Source organism: Catharus ustulatus, chromosome 4 (genome assembly GCF_009819885.2).
Source record: "Catharus ustulatus isolate bCatUst1 chromosome 4, bCatUst1.pri.v2, whole genome shotgun sequence".
Taxonomy (NCBI): Eukaryota; Metazoa; Chordata; class Aves; order Passeriformes; family Turdidae; genus Catharus; species Catharus ustulatus.
The window spans coordinates 4,775,977-4,794,825 of NC_046224.1; the positions used below are offsets into that span (position 1 = coordinate 4,775,977).

Here is an 18,849-nt window from a genome sequence, read left to right on the forward strand (position 1 = left end):
AAGGACACGGCGCAGCGATGGGCTCATCTCGGATTCCTGCAGGAGGTGGTGACAGAGCTCCACCTTAATGAGTTCATCGCCCTGCCAGCATTCTTCCCACACCCAGGTGCCCGTGCTGGCAAAGCTGTGCTGCACCAGCTCGCTGGCAAGCGTTCCCTGGGATGTTAACAGGGTACAGATCTTGGGATACCCGCCTGGCTCCGCGCTCCCAGCTGGGCTTGGTTGGTGGTCTGGTGGTGTTTACGAGCAGAACCAAGCGTGCTGGTTTGGTGTCAGGGAAGGAGGGCGGTGTGCAGACACAGGGGGGACCAGATTAATTTCCAGAGCTCCCACTAGGCCAAGTTTTGTACAAGTCACTGAGTGTGCAGGTGGGTGGAGGGAGGAGCCAGCGCCTTAGCCCGTGCCCGAGGCTCTGGTGAGTGTTAAACCCGCTCTGTTTACCAAAGCCGTGCTTAAATGGCTGCAGAACTGCATCACATCTTTGTTTTTCTTCTGGCTTCTGGATGGTATGCACTGGTCATGGAGTTAACACTTGCCAAATCACATTGCTCAGGCCTCTGGTATGAATCCAGCCTTGGATGCACACGTTGCAAAATAGTTTCAGAGCTGAGCATGCTCTTGGCATTGCCTCCCCCAAGGTGCTCTGATTTTCTGCAGCAACGTAGTAATTCAGCTGTTTGCTTCCATTTTGAGTTATCCTTACCTCAGTCAGAAGTGTCCTGCTGCTTGCAATGGGTCCCTCACTTTTCCTTGTCCAACACCACATTTCCCCTCTGTGCAAGACAAGTCCCTGTTACCATTTTCAGGAGGTGGATCTTCCAAATTTTCCATCCTGAAAGAGGGTAGGTTTAGATTGGATATAAGGGTATTATTCTTGACTGTGAGGTTGATGAGGCACTGGAACTGGTTGCCCAGAGTAGTGGTTGATGTCCCATCCCTGGAAGTGTCCAAGGCCAGGTTGGACAGGGCTTGGAGCAACTTTGGTTTAGTGGAAGGTGTCCCCTGCATACGGCAGGAAGATTGGAACAGGATGATCTTCAAAGTCTCTTCCAACCCAAACCATTTTATGCTTCTATGACCTGAGACATCCAGTCAAATTCCCCATCCCAGTGCAGCACATCCCACCTTGCCATTCCCTTACAGGTGCTTGGGCAAGGCAGCTGGGTGTCCCCAGTGATTGCTGGGAGAGGGCAATAAAACCAGGTAACTATTCAGCACTGGTATTTGTTTAATGGCTCAGGGACTCAAAAGCTGTGGCAGTTCCCATCAGATGTGCCTGGAGAAATGCTGGGGCCGGGCGAGCATCACTCACTTTCTGTGAACAAGGAGTGATTTGTTTTCTGCTGGCGTTAGGAGCAGCGAAACCCAAGCGGGGCGGTGACGTGATTTGTGCCAGGTCACAGAGCACGTCGGGGGCACAGCCAGGGTGGGAACAGGCACCTCAGAGCTCCCTTCGACGCCACGCAGACGACTGGGCCAGAGCTGTCTGAGGCCAAGAGGGTCACTGTCTGCACAGGGGTCACCTGGTGGCACAAGAAGGGGAACTTTCTTCTGCTTTCTATGCCTGAGGTCCTCTCTGGCAGCTAATCCTTGTTTTAATAGTGACATTTGTTGCAGGATACACCTTTGAGCCTCTTTCATCCTTGGGTACCTGTCCAGGTACTTTTCCAGGCACCTTTATATGAACCTGTCACAGGGGGCATGAGTTTATGTTGAGTTTTTATCCCAAAAATAGGGCTCAGCTGCCAAGATCTCCCTGTAATAGACATGCAAAAGTCTGAATCCCTCTGCAAGGTCCTTCCAAACCAAAGGCACGGGGAAATGTCTGTGCATGGGCTCCCCCCAGGGCTGCCTGACACACCTCTAACCACAGCTGGGATACGATGCAAGCAGAGCTCAGCAAAGCCCTTGCAAGGATTGGGCAGGAAGTGGTGATCTGGGGTAAATCAGGATTATTTCTTCTGAAGCAAAAGATGCACCTCTGCAGAGACTCCTGGTGCTTTGTCATTAATGTTTGCACAGACAGGGCTGTGGTCTGGTGAGCAAACTGGAAGTGAGAGTCTCCCAAATGGTTGCAATAAACTCTATCAGCCAACAGATATCTGAGAAAGGCATTTCCATTTCTGTGGTCCTGGGTGAGGATAATGTGTTTCTAAATCCACACTTGCTTTTTCTTTAGGTTACTGTAACCCATCTCTGAGTTGAAGTGGTTTAACTGCCTTTGCTGGGTAATTTTCCACACCTAGCTCCTTTGGATTTCTTTTCTTAAGACTCACCTTAACTCTAAATTTATTCAGGTTTGTTTTTGTTTGTATGATAATCATAACATTCTTCTGATACATTTTTTTTGTCAGCCTTGATTTACTGAGATTTGCTTGCAACCTTCGTTCCAGTTTACCATTTTTTGTGCGTGGGGATATTTTAAATTAATATAATTATATTTAATAACATATGCAGGTACTAAAGCATCTTTTGATTTGAGTCCTAACTTTCGTTATTACCCCCCACACACATACACACCTTTTCAGATATTCTCTGTTTAACCTATGCCTAGAGATTAATTAAAGTGTCATTAAAATGCCTTTAGTACGTTTTGTGTCCTACATGCCTGGAAATACTTTTTTCCCACAGTCAGAATTGTTGTGCTTGTACCAGCAATAACTGGCATGTGGCTTGTTTTGTAGATCACCACGAGATATAACGAACACTCCTAATTAGAAGAAAACACATTCATTTTTTGGATGCCTGTTCAAAGTTGTCTCAGGAAGATCCACTAGCTTTTCATTTACATCTCCCCATGGCTTTGGGCTGGCTCTGCTGCTGAGCACTGGCTCAGAAGCACAGAGTGAGTCCCACATTGCATGTTGTTGTGAAATGCAAATTGAGGATCTTCCCCATGAGTTATGGGGCAGAGTTGCTACCCCATCCATCAATTTCCAAGCTTTGAGTGTTTAAATCTGTATAGTCAGCAAAGTTTCCATCCTCTTTCAGTATTTCTGCTTGGGAAGAACTGTAGATTTTTCTGGATCTAGAATGGGTTTGGCATGGCCCTGGTTCTGGTTGGGAAAGAAGTGCATGAGGAAGGAGTAGAAATTAGCAGTTCTTAGTCTCTCCCTGGGCAAGGGGCAGGGCTAGTCCGGGTATTTTATAATTCAGGACACCACACAAACGCAGTCCAGTGCTTTCTTCTCCAACCCTTTGCTTCTCCTTAAAGGTTTTTAAAACCCCCAACAACTAAATACCCATGTGAGCAGCTGGGATAGAAAAACAAAACCCAAACTGCACAACCTCCTCACAGACCCATCCCACTCTTAAGTGAAAAGCAGGACACTGAGCTCCTCGTTCCCAGCTCCTAAGGGGCCAAAACATGACACCCAGCTGGGCATCAAAGCTCTTGAGCAAAACCAGCAGCAGCCTGGGGGTGCCACAGCTGCTTTTTGGTTTCACCTCCATCAGAACAGGAGCTGAGAATCACAGCATCCCAGAGGTTTTCATCCATGGAGTCAAGCTTGGAGCCTTCCTCCTGCCTCTCCTCAGCAGGATGCACCAGGAAGGCACCAGCCCAAGGGTCATGGTGCTTTTAGCACCAGCCCAGTGCAGCTCCTGCAGCCTCCTCTCCTAAAAATCACGAGAAGAAGGAAACACAACACGAGGAGAAGAAAACAAACAGAAGGGGAGCAAATTACTGACTTGTCAGGGAAGATGGTGCTGAAGATACTGTAATTATAATCTTTTCACCAGCTGAGAGGAGTTGGGGTGTTTCATGGCCTGGCTTCCAAACCTGGACAGGTTTTGCAGCTGTAGGCTTTGGAACCTGGCTGAGCAACTCTCCCCCTTCTGGGGATCTGTCACTGGCCTTGGCAGGTTGGAGCATCCATGGGGACACCTTGGGGACACCACTGGGGTGCACCGTGGGCTGACACCATGGCTCCTCCTCTCCAGTGACTCAGGGCCCCCCCATCACCTCTCAATAACAATTCTGGCTTTTGTAAGAGGGCTGGCACTGACCCACCTTGCAATTAGCAGTGGTTTGGGGAGAAGTGCTAATAAGCACCCTGGGAAGGCAAACCTGGGAGGGAGGTGGGTGCTGCCTTGACTCAGCATCCTCCTGGGGTGGGGGGAGAAGGATGTTTGGGATCTGCTCAATGGGATTTTGTGACACAGCCTTGCTCACCCTCCACTTCCAAAGATTTTTGGGGCATCCCATCCGAGATGAGCGGGTGAAGAGCCTCTGAGCAGGTCACCCCTAATCTCAGACTGGTGCCATCCAATGCCACCCTCTCCCTGTAAATTTTTGTATTCTCTTTGCCCTTCTGCTTCCATAAATACCTTATTACCTAAATCTTTTTCATTTCCTGATTTTCTGGCGGATGTTGCTTTGCTGGGATGTTGCAAAAGCCATAACAGGTCACTGTCAGTTCAGAAAAAATAGGGTTGCCACCCAAAAAAAATCCCCAGGTTTTCACTCCTGAAGCCTTTAACCCCTCCATTCCCCCCTCACAGGTCAGTGCCATGGGTTGGAATTTGTGCTACAGTAGCTCCAATCTGGACCTGGGGTATTATTTATCGCATTTAGTACCTGCCATCAGTCATGAAAACTTAACAAAGACCCTATTTGGTTTATCTATAGGCAGCTAAACAAACGTATCTTGCTCTCCTGTTATCTTCTTGTTAACAAAACACTATCAGGATGTTCTAAACATCAGCATTTACTGTGCAAGAGCCCTTTATCTGGCATGATATATAGAGAGCCCATCAATTAGTGCAGGGGGCTTGGAAATACCTGCCACGCTTCGCTCAAAAATCCCAGCACCATCCCAGGGCTGCATCACAAGTAAATATCCCTGTGCAATTCCTGGCCTCAAGCATCCCTGAATGAGATAGGAGAGCTCATTATGAGCAGAAATCATGATAAATAGATTTTTTTCATCTCTTTTTTTAATATCAAGGCACTTATGCTGGAGACTTTCATGAAAGGAATGATGCAACAGCAACCAAGGTGCTGGATGGTGCCAGGGATGGGGAAAAGGGTCTGACAGGTAACAGGCTTTTATTCAGAATAGCTGGATATGGTTTGGGAATTCAGAGAAAAGTGCCATGAGACAGTGCACCCTCCTGACAGCAGGACCTTGCCTGCAGGATCAATCCCCCACTGAAATAACGCACCACTGGAACAATTCTCACTCTGGCTCCACACCAGTTCACAAAGGTGGCAGTGACAGGCCTTGGACATCAACCCCATGGATCCAGGGCAGCTGCTTTCTTCCAACACCTGTGCTAAATCAGCACTGGGCAGAGGAGCCACCTCCCACCATAAAACAGCCTCCCCTGTGTCAGCTGGACCAGTGGTGTTTCACCCCCTCTGCGGTGGCTGCACCTCAGTGGGAAAGTGATTCTGCAGATAAATGGCAGATTGGGAGCTTTAACCCCAACTCCTGTTTGTCTCTGACTACCTGAATGTCTTGCAAAACAGAAACTTTGTAAACAAGCACAGGGGCTGGTTTGGAAACCGCTGTGGCTGCCTCCAAGTGATGGTTACTCACAGAAGGTGTTTTCCTGTAGGTGCATCTCCAAGCCCAGGACTTATTCATGCACTTGCAGAGGTTGGGTTCTTGTGGACCTCCCAGTCATTTAAGCATCTCCATGTGTCCAGAAAAGTAAACTGAATGTTTAAAGATTGTCAATTTATAATTTTTTAAAATTTCCAAATTGAAAATAAAGGGAGGAGCAGTGGAATAGCCAGGACTGGGCTTTCAAGAGGCAGCATCGAGCATTTAAAAGAAATGGGTGTCAGAACCAGTGAAGCCAGTGATGGGAGTTGGTGAGGGTAGATGGGATCAGGGCTTTGGGGCAGGTCAGTGCAATTAGGATTGTGTTTGCACCAAGCTGAGCAGGACTCTGTAGGAGGGAGGCCAGAGAGGTGCAGCAATACAGAGAGATAAGAGCCCAGAGCTGGAGCTGTCTGGACAGGGCAGAGTAGGAGGCACCATAGAAATTTCCTGGGAGCTTATCACCGTGGGCCATCTTCTCCTCCTCTTTCACATCCGCAGCAGCCCTGGTGCCGCAGGACTGTCCGAGAGCCGCCCAGCCCTCGCTGCCGTCCGGCTGCAGGACCCCCAGAGCAGGGGGTGGGGCTGTGCAAACACTCAGATCCGTGCCATTGCTGAGGTTGACTCCAATGCTAAATCCATGAATCCCCGAAGAGGCGTTTGTGCCTCCATCCGCGCCGTTCCCGGTGGGAAAGCGCTGCTGGCTAAAAGCCGTCCCAAAGCGTCGCATCGCCTTCGCTCTCCGGAGGAGAAGGATGGGGCTGAAATGAAATCCAGCAGTGTGGCCCCATATGGGCAAAGCCTCAGTGCTGGGGAGGGACACCTCAGGTTAGCAGGGGCTTTTCCAGCAGCACTTTAACTCTGTAGAGCCAGAGCTGGCTTTTAATAACCTAGGACCAGCTCCACAAGACAGACCCCCTTCAACTTATGCCCAGAGCCAGGAAACCCAGGTAAGGAGCCAGGTAGAAATTAAATTAAAAGAGGTGGTCATTGCTGATGGTTATTTGGTTTTGGGAGGTGCTAGGTTGTGCAGGGCAAAGCTCTCTGTGGGTTTTACATTCAAATATTCACCTCACACCACTCTCATATCATTGCTGTCGGCTGTTTTTTCCTCCAACTGCTATTAAAGTTGCTATTTGATAGGAGAACAAAAGACAAATAGGAATCATTGGTTCAAAACCTCACCATCTAAGCATGATCTTTCTAGACCAGGAACTCTAAGCCCCTGATCTGTGTGATATATAGTTTGGGTACAATAATATCTGCTGCAGTTATTATTACCTATATTACAAAGATCTCAAAAAAAAAAAAAAAAGTGAGAGATATTGTACACATGCTGGCTAGTTTCTCTGTTAGGGGGAGGGAGAAAAAAAAGAATAAAAGTTTAATAAACGTGTGCTGTGTTGTGGATGACTTTGTGGCGACCTTTGTTGCAAATGGCCTATGCATGCGGAATAATGGTCTCCGTGCAGAGAGGGAAATGGCTTAGTGCTATCATCGTTGCCTCGGTAACCATCAGAGTCTCCATCTAGCAGAGAGAAATGAGTTATGAAAAGGCTTGAGTGAAGAAGGGATTAACACATGATCCCAGGGACAGCATGTCAATCAAAATCAGCGGAGAAATTACACTGCTCTATTTGAGAATGTCTCCGGAAACGCAACCTCGGTGGGTGTATGTATGTGGATGTGTGCAGGCGTGATGGAGAGACCTATGGCTCTCAGCTCCTATGGAATATATATGTTTATATATATATAAAACCCAGTATATCTCAGATCACTGGTGTGCACGTGCACCAGCACCCCATGCACACACATTTGGATATATTTGTGTCCAAACACCCACACGAGGCACCTCTCTGTAGGGACACACCTTTGTGATGCTCACCCTTGCTGGGCTCCATCCTGTCCCAATCCACCAAGTCAATGAAACCCATAACAATTTAATTTTTTTTAATAATCTGAAATGCATATTGATCCTGAAATTTTCTCATCCTCTCTCCTGTCCTTACCAGGCTTCATTGAAATGTCCATCGTGGCATCCCTTGTTCCTGTGGGACAGCACAGGGGCTGAACCCCCTGAAGTATCTCTTGTACCTCCAAAAGAGAGAGCAGAAGGAAAGGAGTTCCCCTTACAACACATTCAAAATGCAGAATCCAGGGCAGTATGGAGACTCCAGCCTTATCCTGAGAGTCCCAGTGGCTTCACCTGAATTTCTTCTGCCAGCACCGTGCTCCTGAGCTCTGCAACTTGTAGGTCAAGGGCATGGGAACTCAAGCCACGATTAACTCCCTCTTGGTTTTAGCTCCTGCGAGCTCTGTGGTGGTTCCAAGCACTGCTCAGCCGTGTGTGGCTGTGCACACATTTCCTATGGCCATTGTGTGCCCTGGTTCAGCTTTACATTACCTGGGACCAGAGTGAGTGTGCTGCTGCTGTCGGGAGCAAAATGTGATTGCTGGGAAGGGAAGACTTGTGTGGCCTCAGAGCTGAGGAGTGTGGCTGGAAAAGGCCTTGAGTATTTGTTCTGTTCATTGGCCACTTCAGTAAGAGAGAAGTTTTTCTTCCGGGAAATTCTCTATTTTTTTTTTTTTTTAATTTTTGAATAGATGATTATTGCAGCAAAGTAGAATTTCACTTTGGTTTCTTCACTGCTTGCTGTACCCTCATGCTGGGCAGTGTAAGAGCACTCAGGGAAGGGATTTGCCCCCTGAAAGCGTTGCTGGACCACCCAGCTCTTGAGAGCCCCAGGTTTTCCTTGTGCTCATCACCCAGCATGTCCTGCTCACACCTGGCCCCTCACATTGGTCCTGCATCTCTGCACAGCTCATCCCACACCCACAGCCCATCCCACACCCACAGCCCATCCCACCCTCTGCAGCTACAGCCACAGCCACTTCACAACCATCCCTTTATGTTCCATCCCTGCATGGACTCTTCTGCTGCCTCCTCCTGCCATTCCAGAAGCAAAATACTTCTGTACATCCCTCTTTTTCCTAACACCCCGGTGGTGTTGTCCACCTGGGCATTGTCCTACCTGCCCACACAGCCCATCACAACTCATCCATCCATCATCCCAAACACACACTGATGGACAGGGACACCCCATTACAGCCAGGGCCACCAATGATCCCTCCACCCAGGGTTTCCACATCCCTCCACCACGCTGAAAACCTTGACCCCGGCTTTTTTGGGGTCTCTCGAAGCCTCCACCCTCTTCCTTCCCCCTGCTTGCTTTCACTTCTCTCGGGTTTATTTCCCCTCCTCTCCCACTCCTTCCCCCCTTCCCTTCCCTCCCCCCTGCCACGTCCCCAGCCTCCCACACAAGTTTAAAGCCATCAGCCCAGCCAACGGTTAACCAAATCGCCTTGACCTCTCTGCTATTTGATATTCGCCTCCTTGACACTCATTTAGGAGCGCGCAGCGGTAAAGCAGACATTGGACAAGTCCAGCCTGAAACCAAAGCCCTATGAAAGGAGGAGAGAGATCAGAAGAACCTGATAGCTAGGAACTTGTTCTCTCCAAAGGCTTTCTGGACATTTTAGCCTGGATCAGGGGTCCGTGGAGCGCCAGTTCGTCGCCAAGCAGGGTGTAAACGTTAAATGTTAGCTATTTGTTCCAGAGATTGGCATGAAGATCGAGCCTTTCTGCCTCCTCTCCCCCCGACCCCCCTCCCGCAGTCTCTCCAGCCCGTCCAGAGTCTCACAGACACTCATTCATTAGCGGTTTAATAACCCTCCCGACGTGATAACATCCTTTACTCCCGGCTCTGCGAGCGGAGGTGACCCTGGGGGTGGGCTGCTCACTCGAGGTGCTCCGGGGGTCGGGGGGTGCCGGCTGCTCCCGACCCAGTTGTTGGGTGAGGAAAAGCATCCTCAAAAAAAAAAAAAAAAAAAAAAAAAAAAAAAAAAAAAAAGAAAGAGCTCAACTTTGGTGCTCGGGTCCCTAAAAGTCGGCAGGGCGGCTCCCCCCGGGTCACCAAGACTGGAGGGGGACAGGCACACACTGCCACCCCAGCACTCGGTGTCCCCAGCCCGGCTCCCGCTGTCCCCAGCCCGGCTCCGCCGCCGGAGCCCCCGGCGCCCTTCTCGGGTGATGCGGAGATGCTGGAGATGCTGGCGGTGCCTCACCTGATCGAGCCCTCTGTTATTTTAAATGGCTCTAATTTCACCATTTATCTCATTTGGCCCGTAACTGCGGATTCAGGCATCTGAAACAACCTTTCGAAACTCTGATTAGTTCGGCTTCGTTCAGTGCCTTTTCCTCCCTCTCCTTTCTCCCCATTTTTTTTTCTCTTCTCACTCCCTTTCTGAGCGACTTTCATGCGCTGCAGATAAGATATAAAATGCTCTATCGGGATCCTGTAATATTAAAGATCAAAAGTGGCATCAATTGAAGACCAAACGCGCGGAAAACAAAGGGGAAGGCTGGGAGATGTTCATCAGCTAATTACAACTGCAAATATTATGCAAATTTATCTTGGCACAGAAATGGAGAAAGCGAGTTTAAGTGTGGAGATAATGCTGGAATATTGAATGTTCAGCTAAGGGTGGGACGCGGTCCAATAAATTCATCTGAGGGAGAACTGGTATTATATATATGTATATTCCTATCAAATCATCTACACTTCAGACTGGGGGGGGGATGGATATCAAAAATTGCGGTTATAATTGATACTTGAAATTCCTTGACAAATATTGCACAGAATTTACGGAGGAGGAAGAGTAAGGAAGCCGAGATTAGCGTTCGGATGGGATTTGTGAAACACCGAGCGTGGAACGGTGAATCCACAGCGGGGAGGGGGCGGCGTGGGGTCCCCCCCACCCCAGACCGCAGGTGGGAACCTTTCCCTTTAGGCAAAGGGGGAAACCAAGTTATTTTTCAACCTCATTTGAGAAGCGGCTCTCACTTCCTGGAAAAAAGGACCGTGCTAGACCTGGTTAATGATTAAACACCGTCCCTGTGCCATGAGAGCCAGGAAGGGATGAGAAGGAGCAAGGGAAACTTAAACCAAGGCAGAACAGAGCTGCCAGCACCTGTCCCCAGAAATTTTAGTATCAAGAGTGGCTGCACACAAAAGAAAAAAAAAATAAAAATAAAAAAATAAATAAAACAACACCTAAACCAAAAAACAATCGAGGCGCAGCAAACTGACCACGAGGAGGATTTTAGGCACCATTTTCTCAGAGGCAGGGATGCTCTAGCACGGGTCGGGAGCATCCCCCAGCCCCTCGTGGGGTTTTCAGGGGTTTATCCCAGCCCCGCTGTCGGGTTTGACCCTTGCGGTGATTTTTGTTGAGACCAAGTTTTGGGCTGAGTTGTTGCTGTTGTGGGAATCCCTGCCTCCTCCCCCCCACCCCTCGGAATGGAGCAAAGGGGGTTTATTCGCCACAGAAAATGTTTGAAATGCAGCTTTTCCCCGCGCAGGTGAGGAGGCAGAGCCCGGCTGCTGCTTCCTTCAAGGATTCAAACGAATACATTCAAATCCAGCAAAATATCAGCAGATCTTCCCCTCCTCAGGCACACGAATATCAATAATTTCAGGTGAATGTTTCCCCCCACCCCGCCCTCCATCCCCTATTTCATTTCTGCAGCCAGAAACACAGCGCAGCGTTCATTTGCATACAAAGCAGCACGCAGAGTTTCTCCAGTTTATGAGAAATGCCTTAAAAAAAAAAAAAAAAAAAAAAGGAGGCAGAGACGCAGGAAGAGAGAGGGGAGAGGCTCCTCGCAGAAATCTTATCGATTTTTTGCTATGCATGTATTTATTTGGCAACGGGGCGGGGAGAGGAGAGGAAAAAAAAAAAAAGAACATTATTGGCAGCCATCCCTTTCAGAAAAAGAAAGGAAAAAAAGAGAGATGCAAATTGTATTTTATCTTAACCCGACTCCGTGCTTTATTCAATGTTTATGATGCATTATCTACCCCTTAAATAAAAAATAAATCATGTAAAATTAGGATCTCGGAGCCAGAGAAAGGAGAAGCTCCGGTCGATTTTCTTAATTTCAGTCTGAAAGTGACACACTAATTAAAGCGCCTCATCATCCCCCTCCAACTTCTTTTTATTATTATTATCAGATTTACCTTACATTTTCCCAATTAAAAAAGAAAAAAAAAATCAGTTTCGCTGCCCCCAGGATGAAACTAAACTAAAATACGGACCCACGAATTTTTTTCCCCCAACATTGCCCATCGCTTTCCGCCATCAGATTCATTGTGATGTATTAGATGCAATAAATTATCCCATGTAACAAAACATTGGGAGCTGAAAGGGTGATAATCTGGAAAGCAGAGATAAGGATTCATTATTCCGAATCATTATGAATCCAACGTTGCCTCTGACTTCTTTCTTAATCAGCTCCTCTGATCCTGGATATGTGAGCAGCACAGATAAGGAAAGAGTCATTTATAATTCTGTACCTCGTCTAATATTTAAAAAAAAAGTCAGAGGCAAGAAAACGCTATAAAACACAAGCAAGAGGCGGGCTCCGAATGAAATATCACTTCGATGTTGTTAGAGCCGCAGTAAGATTTAATTAAAATTCTCCTCTTCCACGTGCTTTATATATTTTTATAAATATATTTTGCACCTTAGTTGTAACGGATAGGAATTTACAATCGCGGCTATTTGTTGGAGTCTGCCTTTGACTTTATTCCTGATTTGGGTGAATGGAAGATGTGGACGAAGGGGGAAAGAGGGTGGGGGGGACGATTATTTTGATTTCCGAGGGTCCCCCCCCGGCCCCTCTGTCCCTCCCCAGCGCTCCCACAAAGTCATTAGGTCGATCCTAGCGATGTAGGCGGCCGCGTTTAATGGAAATCGTTTTAAAGCGAATATACTCTGCACACACAAAGCGCAGGATCAATGCCAAAGCGCCTGATTTGGGGAGATCAAGGGGGAGGGTGCTTTCTTCCCCTCCTTGGAAACGTAGATTGCAACAGTGATATTAAAAAATAACCTCTCTGAGACTGTTTTCACAGCCGGCGAAGGGGGAATTATTGATTATTGGCAACTTTTCACCGGGGTGGGGGCAGAGAGCGTGGGTTTTCTTTCCAGAACACGAGAGCCAGTTTAATTATAGCAAATAAAACATCCCCAACCTCCTCTCTGCAGCCGGCAGAGCGGTGATCCCTAACAATAACGTATGGATTTTATTTAGGGAGGGTTCGACTGCAAATCTTGGTTCAGGCGGAGCCGAAATCGATTGTGTGTGTGTGTGCAGGTATTTATTTCGGTGTGTGCCCGTCTAAATGTGTGCCAGGAGGAGAGCGAGAGGTGGGATCAAGCACATGCAGTGGGAGAATCACAAGTTGGAAAAAAACACAAACAAAAAATTTATTCCATATATTTATATATGTGTATATATATACGCACACCATATAAATATTGCACTGGATATATTCCATATACACACACACGGAAAAATATATGTGTGTGCGTATTTTTTTCGCCGTGTATTTATTTATTTAAATGACCTCCGGGTATCTGACTATTTCTTTGGATGTATATTCGGACCTCAACTGCAGGCATCGAGGCGGGTCTGTGATATTTATGATAAACCCCGGGTGCCATTTAAAGCCTCATTAGTTATGTTTAACCTTTGAATCACCGGCCATCGCGGCTGGAAATGAACTTGGCGGTGCGGGGTGGGTGCGGGAGGGGGGGATGAGTGTGGATGCGCCTGCGCCTGTGCCCAAATTCCCTCTGTCCCCTCCCGCCCCCCAGCAAGCCCCAGCCGGAGGAACAGAGACAATAATGCGGGGACTCCATCTCCGCCGCCTTCCCAAGCGGTTTTTGCAGGAGGACCCTTGATTTTTCGTTTCCCCTCCACGATGTGATCGGACAGACCGGATCCAGCTCCCTCCCCCCGCTTTTTAATTTTTTTTTCCTTTCTCTGGGCAGTTTTGAAGGGATCCAGCATCATCTTCCAGGTTGATCTCGTCTCCTTCCCGCAGCACTGTTTTGGGGAGCAGAAGATTCCGCAGGGATTTTCCCAGCCCTGTGATGGGGAGCACACCCCCCGAGTGATTTCAGCTGTATTCTCCTTTATTTTTTTCTTATCCCATACCCCGCAAGGATTTACCCCCGGCTCGTCCACACGGCTCAGTCCAAACCACACAAGCCTCGTGGCTTTAAAATCCTCTTTTTCGAAGCCTTTCCTTAGCAAAAGGCACATTCCTTGTCGATGGTAAATGGGCTCAGCCCTCCTCCCCTCGCCGTTGGGGTGCCCGAGCTCTTTCCATCGGTGTTTGGCGCTGGGAAGGTTCCCTTCGTGGCTCTAATGAGCTTTAAGTTATTACCTTAATTGAATGTGTTTTCTAAAGATAGAATTGGGAGGCGATCGCGTTACCTTTCACCTCACAGAGAGTCACTCTAGAAGCAGCGATAGCGAACTCCCAGCGTCAGCAGAAAAGCCCAACAATATCCCTCCAGGACTAGGAGGGTGTCTATACACATGTGTATTTATTTTTGCCCCCTAAGTGAGCAATTTTGCCCCCACTTTCCGCCGGGATGTGCCCCCCGGGTCTCGGCGGAGCCGGGCCGGGGAGGGCGGCTCTGCATCCCCCCAGCACCAGCGGGGTCCCGCTGGAGGGGCCTGGGATCCTCCACGCGCACTGGTTTAGCCCTGGAAATAAAGCTTTATTCCAGGTTTATTCCCGAGGAAGCATCTCCACACCGAGGGTGGATGTGGAGCGTGGGGGGTGTTTATCTCCCTCCCGCTTCTCCCACTCGGAGGTGGTTGCCCATCCCGGGAGGTGAGAGTGCCCATTCCCAGACGTGTTTTCCTTGGATAAGCCCTCCCCAGGCTGGTCCTCCGTGTCTTGTCTGGTTTTGGTGGCAGGACACCCACCCACCCCTCCGAAATGAGCACTCAACCTTAGCGAATAAAATTACCATCACCAAAACCTGGGGAAGTTTTTTGTGAGCAAATCTGCCCGTGGATCGGGGCTAAGGGGGGAGAACACCGAGGCTGCAGCATTAGGTTTGAGAGAGTGACACGAGTGGGGGTTAAATGTGGAAAATCAGAGCCCGCCCCTTCCCCCGCCGGTCCCTCCATCGCTGAAGGATCTGGGGCATCCTCCGGAGCCTGCGGCGTGGCCACAGCCCGGCTCCCTGCCTTCTGCTGCCCCTACAGCACTTCAGGGGGGTGTTTATTTTCCCAGCCCTCGGGGGAAGGGGGCTGAGGAGCGGGCAGGGGGCTGCAGATCCCCCCGGCCCGTCCCTTTCGCTCCTATCGGCCCCGGGCTCCAGCCCGTGCGAGTCTGGGGGGAAAGAGAGGGGGACACACAGGGGACAGACAGGGGACACACAGGGCTGGGGCTGACCCCTGCGATCGGTGTCTCCCTGCAGAGGTGCTTCTCTCCTACCCTCGGCCAGGAGCCTTCCTCGTCCCGAGGAGGACTGGGAGAAGGGGAACAATCCTCGTCCCACCCCGTTCTCGGAGCGCCAGGGGAAGCGCGTCCATTTTTAATTTTTTTTTTTTTAATGTCTGCATCGTGGAGTTTTACGCAGATACATATTCAAAATAAAAATTAAAAAAAAAAGACAGGAGAATAGCGTCATTAAATAGAACAGGGTCATTAAAAATGCCCCCGGGAGGAGAAGGGGGTACGGAGGAGAAGAACCAGCGCCTTGTCGCTAATGTCACCACTTTTCCTCGAAAGCTTTCGATGCAGCAGAGCGAGCCCCGGCGTTATTTGTATGATCATACGCTTAATTACATTTTCCCCCTGTCTGTTCCCGGCGTTCCCGGCTCCCGGCGCTGACAGTCGCTCCCGGGACGGGTTACATCACGCTCGCACCGCTGTACCTGGCGCGTCCCCCTGGCCCTGCCCCTGTCCCCCCCACCTCCACCTCCCCGCCCCATCGATGGGTGTGTAAAGAAATGGCCCATCATATTCCTCTCACTCCTGCTCTGCCCTTTCCCAACCCGGAAGAGCTCTGATCTTCAGCCCAGCCCGGAGGAGGAGGAGGGCAAGGGTGGGCGTTCGGAGGATGCGGCTCCCCCAGGTTTTCCCCCTCGGTGAGAGCTTGCGACATGCCAGCAGCGGCTCCGCTCCTCCCGCACTCCTGCTCTGAGCGCTCCAGCGGAACCGGACAAAATCAAAAGCATCTGCCCAGGTCAGTGAACACCGATTTGTCTGTCCATGTCTCCCCCCATCCCACCCTCCTTTTTTTTTTCTTTTTTTTTCCCCCTTTCCTTTTTTTTTTTTTTTCTTTCTTTTTAATTCATTCTCATTTTACTCCTTCTCCACGTGGAGGGCATTAGGATGGGGAGCTCGGCTCAAAGGATTTGAAACTCAGCCCCGACCTCCCTTTATTGCTTATGGTGGATGGAGAGGAGAGCCAAGTTTTTTCGGTGACCTTGGGGAAAGCCCCCCTGGTCCGTAAGGGAGCGATTTTTGGGAAGCTGGAGAGAAAATGTTTTACCCGTGGGTATTGAGGGCAAAGGAGTGAGGCTGGGGTAGCGGGGGCTGGGAGATGGGACACGCACTGACATAGCTGGAATGAGAAATATTAATCTCAGGATGAGAATGGATTTATATCTGAGAGAAATACGGGGCCTTTCTCTGCCTGGCTTCGTACCTATGTGCCTATAAATTTATGTATTTATATATTTATGTATATTTATATTGTATATCCGAACCCACACACTGTGTGTATCCCTCTGTGTACAGCGATATTCATGCAGGCAGGAGTGTGCCGATGGCTGCGGTTCTGTGCTCTTCTCACCAATAGTTCCGATTTGATTTGATTCTGTAAGGTTCTTTTGTGCTGTATAATATAAAATACACCCTGTATATGTAGTACTCTATCTCTTCAGGTTAAAAATATCTACATCTACATAATATACATAACGAGAATACAGTGCTTCTAGCAGAATCTACTTCGCTCGATTTTCGGCAGATCTTTCTCCATTTCATACCTTAGAAAGGCAAGGCAGAGCTGCCCTAGAGGTGTGTGGCTAAGGCAGGCTGGGATGGGGAGGGAGATAGCTCCGCTCCGAGGCGGCTCCTGGTCCCGCCGAGGGGATCCGGGGCCGGGCCGGGCCGGGCCGGGCTGGGCCATCCTGGGCTCCGGCAGGACTGGGGCCCGAAGGGCGAGAGGAGACTTTCCTCTCTCTCCCGGCATCCCTGCATTAAGTCTCTCTCCTCCTTCTCCGTCTTGCAGGAGAATTTTTCACCCTCTAAAGCATGCGGAGGATATTTCGTGAGGGAGCAATACGAATGGCTTGTGCTGTCAAAAAATCCACATTTTCTGTCATCGAGCTTTTTGAAAGCAGAAAGGGGAGAAAATCTATCTATCTATCTATCTATCTATCTATCTATCTATCTATCCATCCATCCATCCATCCATTCCATCTCTTCTTACCTTCACGTGTCCGTACACAGGCAGCGGGCTCCGGGTGACGGATTTTAATGAAACCGGATAATTAATAACCACCGGCCCTGCTTGTTTTCTCCATTATTTATGGGCCGCAGGTGCGGAGCGGGGGAGCCGGGACCTGTCGGTGCCGCGGGCAGGGGCTGCTGCTCCGAGGCGGACACGGGTCCCACCTCCCCAGGAGGAGTCCCGGACAGGCAGGGGGGACACGGAGGGTCCCGGCGAGCTGGGGGCCCCGGGAAAGGAGAAACAGCTCTGGGAAAGGGAGGAGAGGAAAGGTTTACCCCCACCCTGCCGCGGCATTTTGCTCCCGGCTGGGGCGAAGCGCTTCCTTCTCCCCGGGATGTGAATTTTCTTTTACAGAGCCGAGGGGAGCGTTTTCATTTCGAGGGGGGAAATAAGGCGAGAAGGTTTTTCCAGGCAGGGGCAGGTCTGGAGAGGGATGCGGAGGAGGGGGAGCCCCTGGCTGGGGGCTGCTCTCCCCTCGGGATGCGGAGGGCATCGCCTTGTGCTTGCCCGGGGGCGGGACAGCATCTCGGGGTGTCTGTACGAGCTCCCCAGGGGAACTCGGGGTGCGGCAGCCCTCTCTTCAGAGCGACGAGAAACCGTGCGCGTTCTGACACCCTCGGTGCTCTTTGAATTCTGGAGCCTCTGACGGTAAATGCGAGCCCCATTTGCGGAGTGGGTTGTCACCGTGTCGTGCGGGGCTCTGCGGGCACGGGGGGTTTGTTTTGGGGGGTGCAAGGACGGCTCTAAACTGAGAACAGCCAGAATAAATCGCTCGGTTTTAATCCGGGGAGGTCGGGATATGCCCCTGCGTCTCACCAAGGAGCTGGTGTTCATTCTGCCGCCTCCTCTCACGCCAGCCGGAGAGCGATTTGTGTTTTTTTTTTTTTTTCTTTATCTAAGTCCCGGGGTAATTTTTGCTTGCGGGAAAAAAAAAATAAAATGGGGAAGAAAAAAGAAAAAAAATACAAAAAACCGGACAGGATCCTTAAACACGTCGGCAGCTTCACCTTCTCCGTGGGGTGTGAGGAAAACAGCTCCTGCAGGGTTTAAAGCCCGCAAGATGCATCAATCCGCCTTCAAATCTATCGCTCAAAACGGTCCTGGGAGATAAAGCAAAATCGAGAAATCCGAAACAAGCCAGCACCCCCCACCCCTTCCTTCTTTCTTTTTATTTTTAATTTTTTTTCCCTCTGTTGAGCACTTCTTTAACCTCGCTGTAATTTGGAGTGGCTGTTCAGGCGATATGCTGGCTTTTTCTTCTCTTATTTTTTAATTTCTGGAGTCAAATCCTTTCGGGAACTCCCTGCAGCGACAGCGGTGCCCGGGGACCCGCTCAGGAGCTTGTCCCGCAGCCAGGAGAGGGGAAAAAAAGGGGAGAATGGGGTAAAACGGGGAGGTGGGATAAAAGGGAGAAGGAGAACCCTTTTCCAAAGGGTACTTTTGCTGTCTGAGAAAAGAAAAGGTGAGGGGGAAGGGAGAGAAGGGACTCACCGGGCTGAGCTGGAGTCTGCGGAGGGGAGAAGGAGGGAAGGGAAGGGAAAGGAGCCGGGACCCGCCTGGGTCCTGCCCGGAGCAGGACGGGCACGGGTGACACGAGTCCCCCTCCCCTTCTCCCTCTGCCCGGCTCCTCTCTCGCACTTTGGGGAATGTGTCGGGGGGAGAGGTCGCCCCTGGGACTTGCGGAGCCGGTTTTTGATCTTTCTCAGACCTTTTTTTTTTTTTTTTTTTTACTTCTGCAGTGTCCCGGGGCAGTCGCCCTTCTCTCAGCTTCAAAGAAGGGGTGGGGGGGGGAGGAGGGAAAGAAAAGTCCCAGTTTCTCTCCTCCCAATTTTAATTCTTCGAATTTCTTTTCTACGGCAGAGCAGGGTTTTCCCCTCTCTCTTCCCACCGTCCATCAAATAGCATCGTT

General features: G+C 49.9%; 1 protein-coding gene across 3 annotated transcripts in view; it reads left to right on the top strand.

Annotated features, from left to right (window-relative positions):
- The first annotated feature begins 15,430 nt into the window (after nt 1–15,430).
- GATA3 (GATA binding protein 3) overlaps nt 15,431–18,849 on the top strand; it is a 28,526-nt gene continuing 25,107 nt past the window's right edge. Inside the window, exon 1 of one of the 3 annotated variants that reach the window (XM_033058621.1) lies at nt 15,431–15,668. The gene's annotated coding sequence lies outside the window, so the exon portion shown is untranslated. The remainder of the gene's footprint in view (nt 15,669–18,849) is intronic. The other 2 variants (XM_033058620.1, XM_033058617.1) reach the window with 2 other exon arrangements.